General features: G+C 36.0%; 1 long non-coding RNA gene and 1 pseudogene across 1 annotated transcript; one reads left to right on the forward strand and one right to left on the reverse strand.

Moving 5' to 3' along the window:
• Positions 1-1,203: 1,203 nt before the first annotated feature.
• On the reverse strand, positions 1,204-2,513 carry LOC145615032 (uncharacterized). The gene is made up of 3 exons (XR_014107206.1): positions 2,241-2,513; positions 1,954-2,006; positions 1,204-1,282 (listed from the first exon to the last, which is right to left on the reverse strand). It is a non-coding gene; the product is annotated as an uncharacterized LOC145615032 (long non-coding RNA).
• Positions 2,514-10,930: 8,417 nt separating this feature from the next.
• Positions 10,931-11,524, forward strand: LOC145613723 (vacuolar iron transporter homolog 4 pseudogene; annotated as a pseudogene).
• The last annotated feature ends 8,745 nt before the right edge of the window (positions 11,525-20,269 follow it).

The following is a 20,269-nucleotide window of genomic DNA, read 5'->3' on the forward strand; positions in this document are numbered from 1 at the left end:
GGGGTAGTGATAACCTCTCCCGAAGGCAAATCCTTTGAGTATGCACTCAAATTTTCTTTCAAGGCTTCGAACAACGAAGCTGAATATGAGGCAGCAATCGCTGGCCTAGAATTGTGCATCTCTCTGGAAGTCGAGCATGTCTGTCTGAAAACAGACTCTCAGCTAGTTGCATATCAGATCGGCGGCAGCTACGAGGCCAAAGAGCCCTCCATAATAGCCTATCTTGCCAAGATCAAATCAGTCATTGCAAAGCTGAGAACTTTTGAAGTTCAGCTGATCCCGAGGGGTCAGAATGCTCAAGCCGACGCACTCTCCAAACTTGACAGTTCAACTCTCACTGAGCTGAACAGATCTGTATATGTGGAGGTGCGCCGTGAAAGAAGTGTCGACGAAGCACCTGAAGTGTGCTGCGCTGCCCAGAATCCAGCTGGATGGACCCCATCCTAGGTTTCAAGCTTCGGGGAGAAATTCCCGAAGATAAAATTTTGGACGTTTGGACTATCAATCTTGACGCAATTCGAAACTAAATTCGAACCTTTATATTCTAAAACATAGTTTGGACGTTTGCTTAGTCCATATGCACATAATTCACGTAAAGTTCGAAATCACCTTTTGAATACGTTCCAAATTCTTTTAATTTTGAAAATATTATATATGGTTATAGTTAAATACTTGATTCATAATGTGGATTAATTGGATCAATGAGATCCCAGATAGGAGAGGTTAGGGTCGACGTTGCCCAGAGCCCAAATCCTGCCTTAGCCAGAGTTCATTGTCAATCCAATAATCCCCACTATTAATCTTTCTTCGTATTAAAATAGAAAGTAGTTTTTACTTAAATATATACTTAATATATACTTTCGGAAAAAACAAATGCGAAACTCTATCCTATATGCCCTTCTTAGGTCTACCCATCAATTTTATATACCAATATTTATCTTTTTAAGACCCGAAAACTGATACCACTTTGTAACACCCCCAAATTACTCTCTAATATTTACAATAATAATAATCCAACTTTATGGAGTAACATGGGAGTGTTACCGCCACGTGATTACGTAAGGCTTAACAGAGATTTGCAGCGGAAGAAAATACTTGTCATTTAATAATAATAATAATAATAATAATAATAATAATAATAATAATAATAATAATAATAGTTCAAGAAATTTCTGAAGTAACTAAAACATTGATACTATAATAACTAAATTTAACTAGGTGATCACCGCCCATTGTCCCCAATGCAGCATTTAATTCACGTCTTCTGATCGCCATCACCTATCTACTTATCATTAATGATAAGTAGGGCCAAGCCAAAACAAAAGAGAAATACGTATTAGCCAAAATGCTAAGTACATACAAATGCTAAACATGTAAAATCAATTTAGTTCATTAAACATGCTTTCAAAAGTTTCGACTTTAATCAATCACAATTGATTCAAACCACTCGTGAATATAAATTCTCATATTAAAATATATCAATTTCCGAAATCAATAATTTTCCAAAAATAGTCTAAGACAAAGCATGGATAGATCCAATCCTCATTTCACAAATCATTTTTCCACCTAAGTGTGCACACCCCCCAAGCTAGTAACTCCTTACATAGTGCTATCAAGGGGAAAGACTAGGTCATACATAGTCCATAGTCTTCAATTTTATCTCCACATAGTGGGAGTCATAAAAATCCAATATATATCTTTGATAAATCAACCTTCCAATTCCCATGTATGGGATTTCAACACTTTAAAATGAATTTGAAGTCAAGTATGTGCATAAACAACTTTTAGAACATTGAAATTATTTCCAAAGATCAAACAGTAAAACATTTCACAATATTCATTTCATAAACATTCATAAATCCTTGTTCAACATTCAAACATATTTCATCATTCAAAACACAAAACACATTTGTATAAAATCACTTATTTAAAGATCTAGCCACGAGTACGTACCTTGATCTTTTGCAACAAACACAAATTTCTTAATCTCAAACTTGCAATTCCCCCTACAAGGAACCAATAATCCTAAATCAAAAACTCTTCAACCCATGAACATTAAACCATTAAATAACGACCCTAGACTAGTTGTGCATGAACAATTATATTGACTCTTTACAACTATTCACCTAGATTTACTACCATGAATTATCTCCTAAATAAACCTTATATGGAGTAATAAAATCAAATATAAAACCTTATAATAATAAATTGAAAATAAATATCAGTTTTAGAATACTAACCGCAAAACAACCTAAAGTAGAAAGGTTCACGCTGAAAAGGAGGAGTCAGATCTTGCAGAGGCCATATCTCATAGTATATAACTCCGAATTGGGTGATTCTTGAGCCTAACCTCAAGGATTTTTTGAGAAGAACAACTTTGTCTCAAATATCAAAATGCTAAAAATGAACAGAAGTGGCTGAAAAATGGCCTGGAACATATACGGGATGAAGAAGTACGAAAATGGGAGGAAGAGAGAAGAAAGAAGGATGGAGCTTTGAGGGCAAGAGACTTTTGGCTTAAAATGGCTGAACTTTGGATCCTATGTATGATGTCAACAACTTGGGGGTCAAGGAAGTTTATGAGGTCATGTTATTGACATCATGTATGATGTCAACAACTTGGAGGCCAAGTATTCAAGTTTGTAAGAGAAGTTTGTGACTTTGGTCATGCTTTAGGAGTAAGAAATGGACTTGGGTGTATTACACTCAGCCCGAGACAGAATGGCTGCTTATAAGCAGAGAATTAGCAAATTTTACAACCAAAGGGTCCACGCAAGGCCTCTCAAAATTGGAGACCTTGTCCTCCGGAATGCTGCTGCAGTTCAGAAAAGCCGAATCCATGGGAAACTCTCAGCTGCATGGGAGGGACCCTACGAAATTTATGATGAGCTTCAGCCAGGGACATATCGACTTCGTCAGTTAGATGGAACTGAGTTGAAAAATCACTGGAATGCTGACGTACTTAAGAAATATCATGTGTAAACCCTTCGGGGCAGAACAATCTTTGTAAGTACATTTTGAATTATTAATGAAAGACCCCTTCACCATTTCTATAATTATTTGCAACTTTTTATTCTTTTAAGTTTTCTTTATTCTATCTACTCTTTAAGGGTTTTTATTCAGCCTCGTCTGAAACCTTCGCCTTTGGGTAACTGGGTTTCAGATTGCTGACAAACTCGTCTTTTTAAAGAACTCTGGTCTTTCAGCTGAAGTCAAACTTCAGTAAGACTTGTTCTCCAAAGACATGAGTCCATGGACAATTCTGGGATATTGCCTTAACTGAGCCTTGTATCCCAGAAAGCCATTATCTGAAACATTGCCTTCAATTGGCCTTGTGTTTCAGATATCCATTTTTAAAGATAGACAGAAAATTAAGGATAACAGCAACTGTTAAAAAAAAATTTATTCAGCTTCGTCTGAAAGTTAAAGAAACCCAACTCAGTAATCCAAAGACTTGAGTCTTCAGATTACTGGGGGGGGGCAAGAGGCACTGTCAGTGCAAGTTTATCTTCAGCAGAATTCTTCAAGCTAAGAGCTTTGTACTTAGCAAATTTTTGCAAAAATTCGTCAAGTTCAGAAACACTAAAGCATTCAAAATAAGGCAAAGTAATTGAAGAAAACGTATCAGATAAATGAGATTAATGCTCGGAAAACGAGCTACAAGTTCAAGAGTTCAAAGGACATAATAAAGCATCGGCAGCCGCCCACAAACGGAAAGTTACAGCTGCCGAGGTACATTAAAAAACAAATAAAGCAGTTTGTACATCAAGGCAAGCTGAAGCAAAAAACAAGGCAAAAAATTCAGAAGCGGCAAGTCTAAAGTTGAACGCACGATGAACCGCAAGATTCTGAAGACGACTGCCCGAGTTCCTATGCTTCAGCCCGAGGATCAGACTCCCAGCAGCTGAAGAGGCAGGCTTTGCACTTTGCTGAGACTCCCTTTCCCTTTGTTCAGCCTCCATCTCCTTTCTTTCAGCTTCTTCTTCGGCTTCTCCAGCCTCAAGGATGTCAGCTTCGATTGGAGTTGGATACTTCATGTGAGGGTCTTCGGGATCCTGGATCCATTCAGCACATTTGGACTAGTCCAGCTTCGGCTCAGCGTGTAGGCAGACTCTTCGGCATACTCTGAACCTGTTTCTGAAACCCATGTCGTACTCTTCTTGAGTGTAGATACGGACCTTGAGTAGAGCCTCAACATCAGCCAACTTCTTCTTTATCTCCTCCAAGTCTTCCTTGGATTTCTTCAGCTCATCAGCGAGCTTGGAGGAGGAATCTTTCTGCTCGTTCAGCTCTTGCTGAACCTGGGAAACTTCAGTCTGAGTCTGGGTCAGTTCATCTTTCTTGGCTCTCAGCTGATCCTCAACCTCTTGGAGCTTAACTCTCTGAGTTCCAGCAGCAGTAGCAGCTTCCGAGAGTTGGACATTTCAAGCTTGGAGCATCTCTTCAGCAGCCATTCTACTGGCTTCAAGAGCTTCCAACTTTTATTGCACTTCGGCTTGTGCAGCAGCTCCCTCTCTGATTCTGCTCTCAATGGCAGCTTTGAATTTGGAGATGTCCACTCCCATATGCTACTGAAGGAATTTCTCCCCTTCTATCAGTGGGGGAAAAACTTCCTTTTCCATGGCAGCGCAGAAGGTTTGAAGGGCCTCAGCAGCTTTCTTCTCATATTCTTCACCCTTCTGCTGCTTTTCTTCAGTTGCTGCTTGCTTCAGCTTAGCAAGCTTCAGCTCCTCCTCTGCCACTTTCTTCTCGTACTCAGCGGCATCAACCCTATCTTGTAGGGAATCTATCAGCTCTACAGTGAGAGTCTGATTGTGCACAAACTGGAAACAGAGGCACAAGTCAGTAAAAAAAAACTAAACTGAAGAGTTGAACTGAAAAAAGATAAAGGCAAGGAAAGAAATTTACCTGCATCATCGGCAGTTTATTAGATCTTGCTGGGTCTGGAACTGATCTGCTGGATTCGCCCATCCTAGCAGTGGCCTTCAGCGACTAGATCCTCGCCCTGTCTACTTCGGATAGGCCAGCAAAATTGCCGAAGTAGGCTGCAGCACCTTCTCGGTTCTGGCCCCATATGAGATCCCAGATGTGATCTGGAAGTGGAATGCGGGGGGCCGAGAAGCCCATTTCTCCAGACTGCAGCGTCTGGAAAGAAGGAAAGGATGATGATGGAGCTTCCTGAGCCTTAGATGGCTCAGCTTCTTCCTGAGCTTCTTCCTCCTTCTCAGCAGAGTCAATTATTATGACATCTGCTTCTTCAGGGGTGAGGACGAAAGCCTCAACCTCTCTTGCAATATCAGCTGCGAAACCCTCAGCATCGGGCTTCACAGCATCTTCATCATTGTGCACAGCAGCACTCTCTTGAACCTCTTCTTGGACCCCTCCCTTCGGATCGGGAGTTTTCTGATCCACCTCCATCTCAGGAGGTGGTGAAGGGGTCTTCGGTGGTGATTGAGGTGGTGGATGAGGAACCCTCGGCGATCCACCGCCTTCCTCGGGTTCTCTTATTTCAATGCCGACGGGCCTCGGCCTCGTCTGGAAATCGTGAGGGCCAATGATGGCCATCATTCGTCTTCTTTTGAGAAGAGGTTGCTCGTCCATGTCTGATTCTTCAGACTCTTCTTGTATCTGATCTTCGGGACGAGCAGGGGCTTTCCCTTCTCTTTGTCTCTTGCTCTCTTCAGACTACAAAAGACAGGGGGGTAGGAAGAATGTGAGTAAAAAAAAAAAAAAAAAAAAGAGAAGAAAAAAGAAGCTGAAAAGCTAAGTCTGAGAACTCACTGATAAGTCTATTTTATATATATTTTTATTCCCCGTCCCACGGTCATATTTGTGCTTATTTGAGCTCCATGGAGCTATTTTTATTACTAATATACGCTTTCTAGTGTTTTCGTAGAGTTGGTATCATTTTGTAGGAATTTGCAGATTTATTACGATTCTCGGGCTTATTGAGCCACTACGAAGATATTAGAGTCGAATCGTATTTTATGATCGTATATTTAAAGCTCAAGGCCGAGTTAAAGAAATTTAGTTCGGTGAATAAGGGCTCAATTTATGAGGTGATCCAATTTAATATTTCGGATCAAGTAATGAACAAGCTAGCTAAGGATTTTGGGTTCAAAGGAAAAGAAGCCCAATCACAAAGAAAATTAGAGATGCTGGGCCAATTAATTGACCGGGCCCGATCGGGCGAGTTTATGCTGCAAGCCGTCAGTTTCGCTTCATTATAATGGGCTCGTTGTTAGGCCCACTTAGTTTTGTTTTGGCGGTGAAGTGTTTATAAATAGGAGTAGTAGTATATTATTAGGAGGTTAGCTTAGATATTATTTTTCATAATTTTTAGCTTAGTTTTCTTTTCCGTGATTTCGTTCAGTGAGGAATTTTCTTTGTTTTGTTCGTTCGTTCGTCAATTTCGTTTTTATGCAAGTCTTAGTTGACTTCTTTTAATTTAATTTTACTATAGTTTTCTTTAAGTTTTAGTATCAATATTTTCTTAATCTCATCATATCTTTTCAATTATGCTTTGCTTTTATTTTGTTAGTTAAGTATACATACGTAATTATTATTATTATTATTATTATTATTATTATTATTATTGTTATTATTATTGTTATGTTTTCTTTAATTGCTCTGATTAGTTTAATTTTAATTATGCGCGAGTAGTTTCCTTTCTAGGGTTTGTGGGGATCCATAAATAATATGAGGGGGTAATTTATTGTATTGTCAATGCTAGATTAATTTCCTATTGATTGATTTAATGCTATGCAATTAGATTAGCGCTGGTTTAATTGTATGAGTTTAGCAATATTGATTCGAGATTCGAGAGATGAGAACTAATATTAAGGCCTAGTTTTAATAGGCAGTTTAATTTATAAATGGTTAAGTCGAGATTTGAGAGATGAGATTTAATACCGGTAAATTAACTCTGTGATTGTAATACGTAGCAAAAGCCCTTTATGATCTGATTAATTGATACATTGATGATTGATTAATATGTTTTACCCTGGAATATTATTTATTGGTGAACCTATGCCCTAGGCCTTTTAATATTTGATTTCTCCCTACTTTATTTTCCCTACTCATATTCTTCGTAGTATAGTCTTTAATTACAACAACATTGGTTACCCTGATAATTTAGATTATAATAATTAATTAGGAATAGAAAGACTAGTTTCCCTGTGGATTCGACCCTACTTCTCTATCTGCATTAGTTAGAGGACTTAGGTAATACTTTTGATTAGGGGATACGACTTTACCCTGTCACTCACCGAGGTCTTCAGCAAAGCCTCGTCTTCTTCCTCAGCGTCCCTAGCTGCTGCTGCTGCTTCTTCAGCTGCTTTGGAGGAGCCTTCTCCTCCTTCACAAGCTTCGATGGCCCGTGCAACCTCTTCGGCTGTACGAGCAGCTTCGAGTTCCTCGTCCAGCAGCTGGCACCAGGGATCTCTCTTCTTCCACCAAGGTTTCTGCCGCTGATAGAGGGCAGAAGCTTCAATTTGGAAATGAGCCGAGTCCAGATGAACGTCTCTATCCTTCGGCTCAGTGATGGAGGGGGCCCGAGTCAGTATGGTCCTCCCTTGGTCAACGCTGAGACGCTCGTAGTCTATTCTGGCAGTGACCTCGTTCAACTCTGAACGCAGAAAATGAGCAAAAGTCAGTTCAGCAACATCAAAATGCTGGATAAGTTATAAATGCGAAAGCAAAAAATAAAAAGAAAAGGCTTCGGCCCCAGCCGAAATAGCTTACCATCTTTAAACTTTCGGCTGAGGCCGATAGCAGCAAGCATATGCTCCTTGAAAACATAATGGTTATATGGGAGCCAGGTTGCTGGAATTGTTTTCAATCGACCGATCCCCCCTGGGTTGTCCATCTTCCCAAAAATGCTGGCCTGATGGAGATTGAAGTCTCCTTGGCCATCGTTTTCTAAAGGACCCAAGCTGAGCATCTCTGGGTCAGGGTTGGAGAGGTATCGGGGGGCGCTGAAGACATAAGGGTGGTCTGGATCTGTGGGTGCCCTAACCCAGATCCATTGGCCTCTCCAGCCTTTATCTGAAGAATCATTCGGCCACATTGTCAGGTACTGGGGTCGGGACTCAATCCGATACCACCCAGGACCATGAGGTCCATGCCCACTTTGAGTATTCGGCACCAACCGATGGACTTTCTTGAAGCAGTGCAGATTTGGGGTATATCTGAAAAACTTACAGACCCACAAGTAAGTCATCACCCTTCGGATGCTGGCTGGTGTTAGCTGGCATAAGGAGATCTTGTAATGGATGAGCATGTCTCGGATGAACTCATCCAAAAGGAACCTCAGCCCATACTGAAGCTGTCTAGTGTACACCCCCACATACCCCGGGGGTGGACGATGGATTCTATCAGATGCTAGGGGCATTCGGCACCAATACCCATCGGCCTCCATAATGCCGTAGTGCAGCTCAATCTGCTCGGCAAACCGATATACATCAGCATGCTCTACCCACCATGGGTAGGGGTAGTTCTTTATCATAGCTGAGGCTACCTTAGCATCCTCCCACTCAGTAAATCCAGGAAGGACATCCCAAAGCACAGCAGGGACACCTTCGTCCTGTCCAGAAGTGCTCGGCCCCTCCGTTCCTTCAGGAGGCGCCGAAGAAATTGGAGTCGCCCTGATCCCTTCAGCAGGGTCAGGCCCCACTCTTTGTCCGTTCCATGTCCCAGTCCTGTTCCTAGGATCGGGAATTTGCCTTGCCCTTCTTGGAGCACGGGCTCTACCTCTGACTCCTTTCACCATTGTTGAGTTTTGAAGAAAAAGTCGAAAAAAAAGGGAAAGAGTTCGAATTCGAAGAAAAATAAACTAAAATCAAAGGAAATTACCTTAATCTGAAGCGGAATTTGCCGATCTACAAGTTGGTAGTGACGAATTTCGGTTTCTAAGCTTAATTCTCGGGGATTCAAGGAAGTTTTGATGCGGAATCAAGGGTTTTGCACAAGTCGGAGTTCGTGTATGTGAAGAAGTGAGGGGAGAGAAAGCGGTTCTCTTGTTTATATTTCCAGAAATGGGAATTCTGGGAGTCCGCGCCTTTAATTTCCCTTAAATACCTCACTAAGTAACCATTAAACACATGTTCCCATGATTAACCACCCATTATCCGTCCAACTTCCACAATCATTCATCCAGCCACCGTTATTTCATTAATTGCGATTTAAATTCAAATTTTTTGGATTAATTAAATCATTTACTTCCCTCCTTTTTTCTGATTAATTAAACCCGACCCGTCATACTTCCAAATCGGGTCTGGGGGGCAAGTTGTTTGGGTCCAATTTAGTCCAATTGGGCCTAGTCATTAAATGATCCAATTAAAAGCCCAAGGTCAAGGTTCAACTCTCCATATGTGCTAAAGTCAAGATCAGTCCACAAAGCAAGTCAATTGGGCCAAGGCCCACTTCTCCCATGTATGCAAAGGTATAAAAGCTATCAATATCGCATTTGTACATGGATTGACAAAAAAGCCTCAAGCAATTAATTCCCTTGCATAACTTTCTCTCTCTACACATTGTACTGACTTTAGCATCGGAGGGGCCTTCCTCGGCAACACCCCCGAGGCTAGTTTACGTGTGTTTGCTGTGCAGGAAACCCTCGGCCCAACATCACTTGGACCGAGCCCAGTTTTCACCACATCTTCGGACCTTCAGCAGGGTCCCATTGTTTTCACCCGAAACAATACTTATACTACATTATGCATTATTGCATTTATGCATGTAATTGTTTATAATATGATGGATATTAGACTATTAGTGGAGCTTTGTGGAGTTATTAGAAAATTGATAGCAAATTCAAGTGCATGAATATTGTAGAATGGGTGCTTGAGGCCTTCGTGTGAATGGCACACTCCTTAATTTTTTATATGCATGTTTTAGCGTTATTTACCTAATTTACGTGCTTTTCTCGCTCAGCATTCCTTTATCCACTCTTAATTAAAATATACGTTGACAATCATTTGATATAATTCATTTAAACGTCAAGTTGCGCAACATTCGTCATGCAAGGCGGAATACTGTTCGTACGTGATTTTAAAAACTAAGATTGAGCGTATCATAGTTAATCTTACAAAATGGAAAAACCTTGTGCTAATCTGATTTATAATAATATTATTGTAGACCTAAGATCCACAATGTGTTAGTCGACATTATGTTAAATATAGTGACCCTAATTTTGTCGACCTGTATTAAAACTTTTGTGGATCAGCTGATTCACAATAATATTGTTGTGAACCTGAGTTCTACATGTATCAGCCAACGTTATGCTGAACATAGTGACCCTAGTTTTAATATAATGACGTTAATTATATAAATTAATAGGGTTTGATAAATTCAAGACTAATAAGATAAGATAAGATAATATAATGAAATTAAAGTGAATATAACAATACCTAAGTCTCTTTGCAAAAGGAAAAAAAAAAAAAAAAAAATTTCTAAAAATCTTTGCATTGTCAAAATAGAAATTAAACAAATGAGAGAAAATTTTCATGCAACACCATTCATCGTAAAGATAGAGACTTTGTTGTTAAAGAAGTGTGGTCATAACGGATTTTAATAAATGATTCTATTACATAACTATATATTCCTTGAATGGTGGAGATAGCCTTTTCTAGCTTTTCTGTTTTTGTCTTGTATTCTCTTCTTGCATGCTTCACGCATTTTCTTTCACCTTTTTACAAGACCTTCTTTCACAAAGTTACAATTACATTATATTCAGATATAAAAAAACTAGTATATGTGACTATTAATTAGTAATCGAGAGATCCTTTCCACTAACGTGAAACACCCTCTAATCTATAAATAGCTCTACCCAATTAAGAGAGCTTATACTAAGTTACTCACTAAACTTCTTTTATCTTACTAATCATTCTCTCATAAAACCTAATTAAACACTCAAACTAATTCTAACCAAATGGCTGAGCACAAACAACTTCCTCCAACCGTCTTCATCAACATTGAAGGTACAATCAAACATGACAAAGATCAAGAAGATAACTTGGACCACTCAAAACCGGCTCAATGGTTAGCACCCACTGTCTTCGCCGCCAACGATGGTTTAGTGTCAACCGCATCCCTCATGTTAGGTATGGGTGCGGTTAGTCAAGATGTCAATGCTATGATTGTCACCGGGTTCCTAGGCCTAATAGCGGGGGCTTGTAGCATGGCTATCGCCGAGTTCATCTCCGTAGACTCAACTCTCGATAACGAGTCTAGTCAAAGGGATGATGATGAGCCTAGAAGGGATCCCATAAGGGCAGCTATCGCGGCAGCTTTTGCTTTCGCGGTTGGAGCCCTAGTGCCTTTGACGGTTGCATTGCTTTTGGAGGGTTACAATGTAACCCTAGGTGTGGTTGAAGGCCCGATAAGCGTCGTGTTGGCGGTGTTTGGGTGGATTGGAGCGTTTTTGGATGGTGCTCCGGGGTTTAGAGCTGTTTTGAGGGTTTTGTTATGGGGTTGGGTGGCTATGGTTGTCACCTTTGGATTATTGATAAACCGAAATTGGTAACATTATTGAGTTATTTCATTGTATGTGTACTAATATTAAGGATGACTTTTCAATGGCTACATAAAAAATGTAGCCACTGTAATTACTTTTAATCTTGACCGTTTAAATATTAATGATAAATCTTGTCCATTCATACATTTGACTTCTAAATTATAATTTTTAAAATTGCTTTATTTTGGGGGGAAAAAAAACTCTTGATTGTCTCTGCCATTGATGATTTTCATATTCAACCATCAACCTAAATCTCCCGGTTTCAAATTAAAAAAAAAAAATAAAAAAAATAAAATAAAATCAACCTAAATCTCCATTAAATTACAATGGAAGAACAATAAACATGGATAAGGATTAGTGTATAACTAAACAATTAATCAAAACTGCCAGCTAATAACCTTGAAAAAAGGAATACAATTTTATGCATCGGATAGTTTAATACGAAGTACAGTATATGGAAAATTGGATAGGATCAACTTTATTCTTGCACTTGATGGATTTCGCGTTAAGTGGATCGTTTGGTTCTTCATACTTTGCAGCAAACATTAATGGAAGCCAATGGGAGCTTTCGTAGTAGTCCAGTTTTTTTTTTTTTTGTTTTTTTTCTTTTTTTTTTTAAATCAATGACCTTTATTTACATAATGATAATCAACGGTATAGATTTCTTTTGATACAGTGGCTACAATTTTATTGTAGCCATTGCAAAACTGTCCCTAATATTAAATATCTATGTATTACTATAAAAGATTTTAGCTGAATGAAACCAAGATTAAGATTATTTTAGGTAAGTTATTAAGGCCCTGTTCTTTTCACCTTAAAAAAATAATATTAAGTAAAAATAATTTCAGTTCAGTAAAAATAAGTTTAGTTCTAGTAAAATTAATTTCATTTCAGTAAAAATAATTTCAGTTCAGTAAAAATAAGTTCAGTTCAGTAAAATTCAGTTTTCTTAAAGAAGAATTATAATAGAAAATCAGTAAAAATAATTTCAGTTCAGTAAAAATAATTTAATTTCAGTAAAAATAATTTCAGTTCAGTAAAATTAAGTTCAGTTCAGTAAAAATAAGTCCAGTTCAGTAAAAATAATTTCAGTTCAGCAAAATTAAGGTGAATCAAACAGGGCCTAAGTTTAACTTTGTTCAACACTAAAATGTAAAAATACTTTAGTTTTTTACATTAAAAAAAAAAAAGGCATTAAAATTTTAAGCATGAGATTTGAGTGTACGTCGATCATTTATCTCTTCTTTTATGCCTTAACTTATTGATGAAAGGATTATTTGTATTCAGAAAGCATAAATTCCGTATTTTCTATTATGGTGCAGAGCACAAGAGCATTTACATAGACGAAATTTGATATTAGTTTTGAATACAACCCCGAATATTTTAATCAATTAACCAAAGCTAGTTGGCTTTTACATGAAACATAAGTCTTCCAACTACTCGCGTCGTATGTATAGATTGATTTCCCTTGAAAAATTATTGAAGTACACTTCTACTATTGTAATCACCACTACGTTGATTGCTACATGACTAATTTTAATGTATAAATTACCGTGCACGTGACTGTATGCGGCTAATTAAGTGGACGTAGGGCTATCATCAATGTGTTCAACCTAGCAATGCAAATTGATTGAATCCCTCATGGGGTATTTGCTACCTTAGAATGCTTCACAAGCACACAATGCCAAAAGTCGTCTGGTAAAAATTAGGAACAATCGTAAGATTTTTCTTTTTTAAAAAAAAAAATTTGAAATGAGCTTAATTAACAAAATAAAGTATTACAAACGATAGATTAAGTTCACTAAGCTACTTAAAGGAGCTTTACTAGCCCTAATGTTACAAAGAGTACAAACAAAACTTAAATACAACTTCATCACAAGAAATTGCCAATTTGAAACCTAAGGAATTGCTTTTGAGCATGTTGTAGGACATACCATGCATAATTTACCTTTGTTGGCTTTGGTTCCCCCATTTCCATTGAGCTTGATTAAAGAACAAAAGAGCAGAGAACACACGATAGTTGGTATACATTAAATCGAGCTCAAAAAGATACAACGAATCTTCAAATTGCATAAGTGCAGGCATAAATTCATCTAATTAAAGAACAAAAATGCTTATTTAGATTGGAAATTAAAGAATTCTAGGGAGTACGTACGCTTCCGTCTTAATGTACTAGTAGTATCAAAGTACAAAGTTTTAGGTCTATTTTGAGAATGTGGTAGATACTAGGTAGTCTAGATACAATGATGGGAGATACGGGTTTTTTTTTTTTTTTTTTTTTGATCGTTGTTGTATACTCCTTCTGTCCCTCTTTTTTTGCCCCATTGGACTTTGCGCGGTCTTCAAGATGCGTCTTGTAATGTAAATCACTTTATTCCTATTTATACCTACGCGTGAAAATTATAAAAACTCAATATTAATAAAATATACAATGAGACGAATCTAACAAGACCTTATATATTACCTCTTATTGATTAATGAGAATTTATGGTCAAAATTTTTGAAGTTTGACCCCATTATTTGCAATGGAGCAAAAAAATAGGGATAGAGGGAGTAGAATGAAAGGAAGTCTTGGATCTCAAAATAAAATTTTAGTAGCTAAAATTAAATAGGATGAGGTACTTGAGAGGAAACAATGGAAGAGGGTCATAATTACTAATTAGTGAATTAATAATTAAGTGCTTGTAGACTTGTAGTAAGAGTGTAAGACACCTATTATTGCTTAGAATTAATCTAGATATTCATAACAATGCAATTTTGTAAATTGCGTCTTCAAGTTTAATTAATTTCATATTGTTAATGAAACTTTAATAACAGAAGCTCTTGTTTGTAATAAAATATTCTTTTTAACACATTAGCCATGTATTTTCCTTTTGTTTTTTTTGGACATAAAACAGTAGTAGTACGTACTTAGTTTTAGTGATGATCAAAAATGCTTAAATACTGGCAATTGGCAAAAGATTGGAATCTCACATGTCTTCATGCTAACAGTACCTTCTCTTTTTTTTTTTTTTTTTTTTTTTAATTTGGTGTTTAGAGAGCCACAAGGACGGGGATGAGAATCGATCCCAAAATCTTCTGAAAACGGAAGAAAAGCTCTAACCACTTGAGCTATCCCTTACTCTCTACTAACATTACTTATAATTGGTCATTCAAAAGAGTTTTAATTGGTGATTATAAAGAAAAAGAAGTTCTCTTGTTTGGTGGCAATATACACGGTTGACAACAGTTATTAAAGACTTAATTGGATCATGGAATCATGGATGTGTTTCAATCTTCCAATAATAATAAAATCGGACTGGTGGTATTCGTGTGAAGAGCACACTCCTTTGTTAAAATACTCCAACACTACGTTAGTTGTCCTTTTCTCCTTTATGTACACTGCATATAAGAGGCTTTTCTAGTGTTTAATTGATGGGGCCATTAAAATTTAATTAACTTAAACAAACATAAACCCTTGTTGTGAATTTAGTTGGACTATCTTTATTATTTTATCCACCAAACTTGAGATCATTCTTCATTCTTGATTTTTATTTCTTTTGTGGGTTATATTAATGCCTAAATTTAGGATTATTTTATCAATCATTTTTGTGTAGGTTGCTGCTCAAAAGTAAGACGTACTATTCTCCATTTTTTCTTTGTAGGTTATTGCTCAAAATTGATTAGCCCCCTTTGAACGATTATCATGGGGTTTTGCTAAGCTTATCATATATGTTACGGAGTATGTTGGTTGTGAAACTTGTGGTTTTCTGTTTTTTTTTTTTTTTTTTTTTTTTTTTTTTTTTTTGCGGTTTTCAATTTATATATATACCTTTAGAGTTGAACCAAAACTAAGGGTTGAACCTAAACAAGTGAAAGTTCAATTTTACTTGCTATCAAGTGGTGTGAGAAATAAGAGCACAAGCAATCTCCTGATAAATCGATGTCACAATTGAGCTTTTGTCGACTAAGGGCCTGTTCATATTTACTGAACTGAGCTGAACTGAACTGAACTGAACTGATTGGAGCTGAACTGAACTGAACTGAATTGATTGGAACTGAACTGAACTGAACTGATTGGAACTGAACTGAACTGAACTGAACTGAATTAAGCTGAAATGAATATTTTATGTGAGAGGGAAATTAAGAGCTGAACTGAAATGAACTGAACTGAACTGATTGGAACTGAACTGAACTGAACTGAACTGAACTGATTGGAGCTGAACTGAACTGAATTGAACTGAAATTAAGTAAATATGAATAGGCCCTAAAGTACTTTTTAGAGTAAAACTTTGAATCATTGCTATTCGTTGGATGTTGACCCATGTTGTTGATTATATAATTGAAGTATCAACAAAGACTCTAATTTCTTTTCCAAATTTAGTCCTCAATCAAAGCAATTTTAGTTTTCATTAAAAGGTTTACAGTTATCAGAATACACTGTCATTCAAGGTATAATTTTTATAGACTTCTTAATTTCATTTTCTATTTCTAAAGTTTAATCTTCGTAATTATGTGATAATTAATTTGGTGTGGATACATATAATAATGTCCTTGCAAAAATTAATTATAAATTTTTGTATATTTGACATAAAAGAATAAAAGCTTATTACAACTTATCAAATTAAGTTGGTAGAAAATTTACACATCATTTTAAAATTATACATAGTGAAAGACTGGTTGAAAATACATACTTAAATTAACTCCTTTCTTTTTATCTACTTGTCACACCAAACTTTAACAAGCACTTTAATTCAGGGATATAATTATTAAACAGACAAATTAATTGAAATTTTTTTACTACTAACAAGAAAAAATTGTTAAGCTGCTAAGATTTAGAGTTTATTGTTCACTCTGTTATGCCAAGGTGTATCGTAAGTAAAAATACAATTTATATGTATACTATAAATCTAACTTTACGTGATATTACATGCATGTATAGTAGTAAAACACTAAGTAAATTTTGGTCTGATGAAAAAGTTTAGATTATGGGATACAATCTCACTAGAGACACTTTGGGGGTGGGGGTGGGGGTGGGGGTGGGGTACCCTTCCTCCCCCCCCCCCCCCCCTCCCCTCCCCCCCCCTCCCCTCTTAAATGTATGTTAACAATTTATATATTATCTGTTTATCTATTAGAAAACGCAGGAGGTGATATCTAAATGCGGGTCTTTTATGTCCTTTTATATACATGTCTAGCACTTAAGTTTTTGAAAGATCGAAATAGAACATTACATTAAATCTTATATCATGCATGAGGGCTAGCTATTGAATTCTGATAAATCAATTATTGGATGAAAGAAAACATAGTGCATGATACACTCCTAAGTCCAATTGAGTGCACGTAATAGTATCCATCACTTGATTTGCAAATGTCGTCTCGTGTGTTGCTTGCGTCTATGCAAATATAATACAACTTCAAGTGGTGGTATTCTTGCGAAGAGCACACTCTATTATATAATATTCACTAGTGCTTTTCCACTCAAAAATCCATTTTGTCTCATTTTATTGCTTTGAGTAGTGCTAATAAATGGTGTCCCAACTAATTCATAACAAGATTTTATCTAAATATGTGTCAAAACTAAATGATAATGGTTTATATCATATGGGTCATTATATTTTGTAAGAAAGAATATAGATGTTGCTCAACTAGAGCTAGCTTAGGTTCCAACTTTGAATAACTATGTTTTATGAAGATCTTACCAATTGCAGACAAATTAAAATAGTACATTAGTAGAAAGATAGTGTTGAAATCTATTGTAGTCCACTTGTTAGTGTCCCACATTGAAAAAAGAGGAGAGTTACTTCCACATTATCAGGTAGAGGAGTTACTCTTACTATTGCTAACTGACTTTAGTATGAGATTTCCTTTGCTTTGTTTGTGGGCCAAACTCACCTCCTCCTTGTTCGGGTTGTCTAGATCCATTTCACATTATCTCGAAACTTTAACATAGTATAAGAGCTTGGGTTGTAGGAGAGAAGGTGAGATTATGGGTAAGAGGATATGATGTGATAAGTATATGTCAAAATAAATTCATTATGAAATAGAGGTAATATTACATATAACTAAACGTCTAAACTAATATTAATATATATGTTATAAAACTAACAAACTCATGTACAAGTATTATTTAATTCTATAAGTTTAATACGGAGTATCAAATAGATTCAGATACGGATTATTAGTAGACTATACACACTTGTTTTATTCTTATGTGTTTGTGAGAATTATAATTAACCTTGAACTGTATAGGTCATTATTTTTAAAATGGAGGTAGTTGATCAGGTGTGATAACGAGGATTCTAATTGGATAACAAACGGTGGGTAGTAAAATCACAACAATTCTTAATTTTGTAAAGCAATTGACTATGTAGATGGTATAGACTAGATATGCATGTGAGCGTGACACCCATCGACTAACTGAAAGGCAAAAATATTAGTGGGATGGATTCACATCAACACTTGTACAAATGAGTGAGCCATTGTAATTAAGAATCTATATATGTAGTATAATAGCTTTACAAGCATTTATAATATCATTACACTATGAGCCTGTTCATTTCAGCTTAACTTCAGTTCAATTCAGTTCAGTTTCTAATTTCTTTCTCTTATAAAATATTCATTTCAGCTCAGCTCAATTTAGTTCTGTTGAAGTGTATCACCACATATAAGTGTCCCACATTGGTTGAATAAGAGAGAGTTAAATACTTTAAAAGGCTAAGGGGCTACTCCTTCTATTGCCATATGGTTTTGGGATGGAACCTCCTTTGATCTTGTGAAGTAGACTATCTCTCATGGTTTGCGGGTATGGCCCAGGCCCGCGTTTAACAAGTTCAGTTTAGTTTAGTTCAGCTCCAATCAGTTCAATTTAGTTCAGTTCAGTAAATGTGAATAGGCCCTACGAATCGTATACACAATTCAGCTACTTAATATCTTGGTAGTATATTGTTGTCAAGAGTGTGGACTTTCAAAAAAATAATCTAATTAAATTCTTAATGTACCTTTATCCATTTGGGTTGACATAAATACAATTTTCATGAAAATTGATTTTAATAGAACGTAAAACATCTTTTCAACGGAAACATGCAACACAATTGGAAAATAGTTTTCAAATGTTTCTTTTCTTAGGAAAGTTGAAAATGGAAGTAGAAGTTTGACGAAGATGGTTGAGATTAGAGGAAATGATAAATGAGGAGGGGGGAGGGAATGAAGGAGAATATGGCTTATCTTTCTTTCAAAGAAACATTTTTCATCATTTAGAGAGTTATTTATGTGGGAAATTTGTTTTCACTCCTTTATTACCCAAATGAAAATGAGGAAAACAAATGGGAAAACATTTTAAGCTCAACAAAATACTCAATTAGTATAATCTTACCGAATTGTTATTTTCACATTTAAGCTTAATGTGCATTTTAAATTTTGTAATTAAAGTTACAAAAAAGCTTCACAAATCATTCGTAAGCAGTAAAGCATCATATCAAGACATGATCAAGGTGACATCAACTTTTACATACACATATTTAAATAAGCATAGAAGTGAAGTGAATGGTTTTGTTGGTTAAAACATTTTTTAAAAAAAATAATTTACATCCTCACATCAACGGATTTTCAATTACTTACGAGTCCATAAAGGTTACCAACTCAATCAACACATCACTTGCACAAACTCTAATGCGATAACTTTTCTTGTTAGATTTTACGAAACTCTTCCAATTGAAGTAGTAGTGTATGTCTTTGCTTTCGTATTGGAGGAGTTACAATAATACGAGTACCAATTGTGATAGGAAATCTTGAAACATGCATAACAAAGCAATTTTTAAGGTTATCTACATCTAGCTCAATCGATGATACTCCTATGAACATTTCAAGAAAAAGTAACACAATAAAATCTTCAAACATTACATTTTACATTTGTAAAGATATAGTTTTACAAGAAAATAAGCCTTTAGCTAGCTTCCTACCTAAGCTACCACCCTTTTGCATGCATTACGAATTGTTTTGAATCTTGAACATACAATCTATTTGTTGCAATCAATAAGGTGGGTTTTTGAGGGTAAGATTCCAATAAGTGCGATTATTATTAATGTTTCAATATCATGCTTTATTATAACAGCGATGGTCATCAAGACTCAAAAACAATAAAGATATTAATTAAATAAAATAACAAATAATAAATAAAGTAACAAATAATTGAGAAAATTAAAGAGAAAATAAAGCTTGTTCTACAAATTGGCTTCATTATTAATGTTCAATGAGCTCATTCTTGAATTTACTAAATGGTTTTTTTTTTCTTCATTTGGTGAATAATGCTCATCTTAAATTTTGCAAAATAAAGAAAGAATAGAAATAATTAAGCAAGAACTCAACCTTTGGGGCACCTAACACCAGGTGCCAAGTAAAATTTGTACTTTCTATCTCCAGCCAAATTAAAATTTTAGTTTCAAATGGAGTTTTGAAGTCTGATTATCAATTGTTATTTTAATAATGAAAGTCCGGAGTAAAATTGTTGAGAGATAAGGAGTAGTAATTATTTTATTATTATTATTGAACGAAAGAGAGAATGGGACGCTAAGTTTTGGTAATTAAAAGAACTAAGGAATGAATAAGTATTAACAACCAGTAGTTACTTGCCAAAAATAGAAAGAGACAAATGAATTGATACTATATACAGGTAAAAAACCTGATAAACTAATGTGGGATGGAGAGAGTAGTGTCGATAAAAAGCCAATAAAGCAATATAAAATCCACTTTTCTAAAGTAAATTTCACTGATGAA

Source organism: Chenopodium album, chromosome 25 (genome assembly GCF_948465745.1).
Source record: "Chenopodium album chromosome 25, dcCheAlbu1.1, whole genome shotgun sequence".
Lineage (NCBI taxonomy): Eukaryota > Viridiplantae > Streptophyta > Magnoliopsida > Caryophyllales > Amaranthaceae > Chenopodium > Chenopodium album.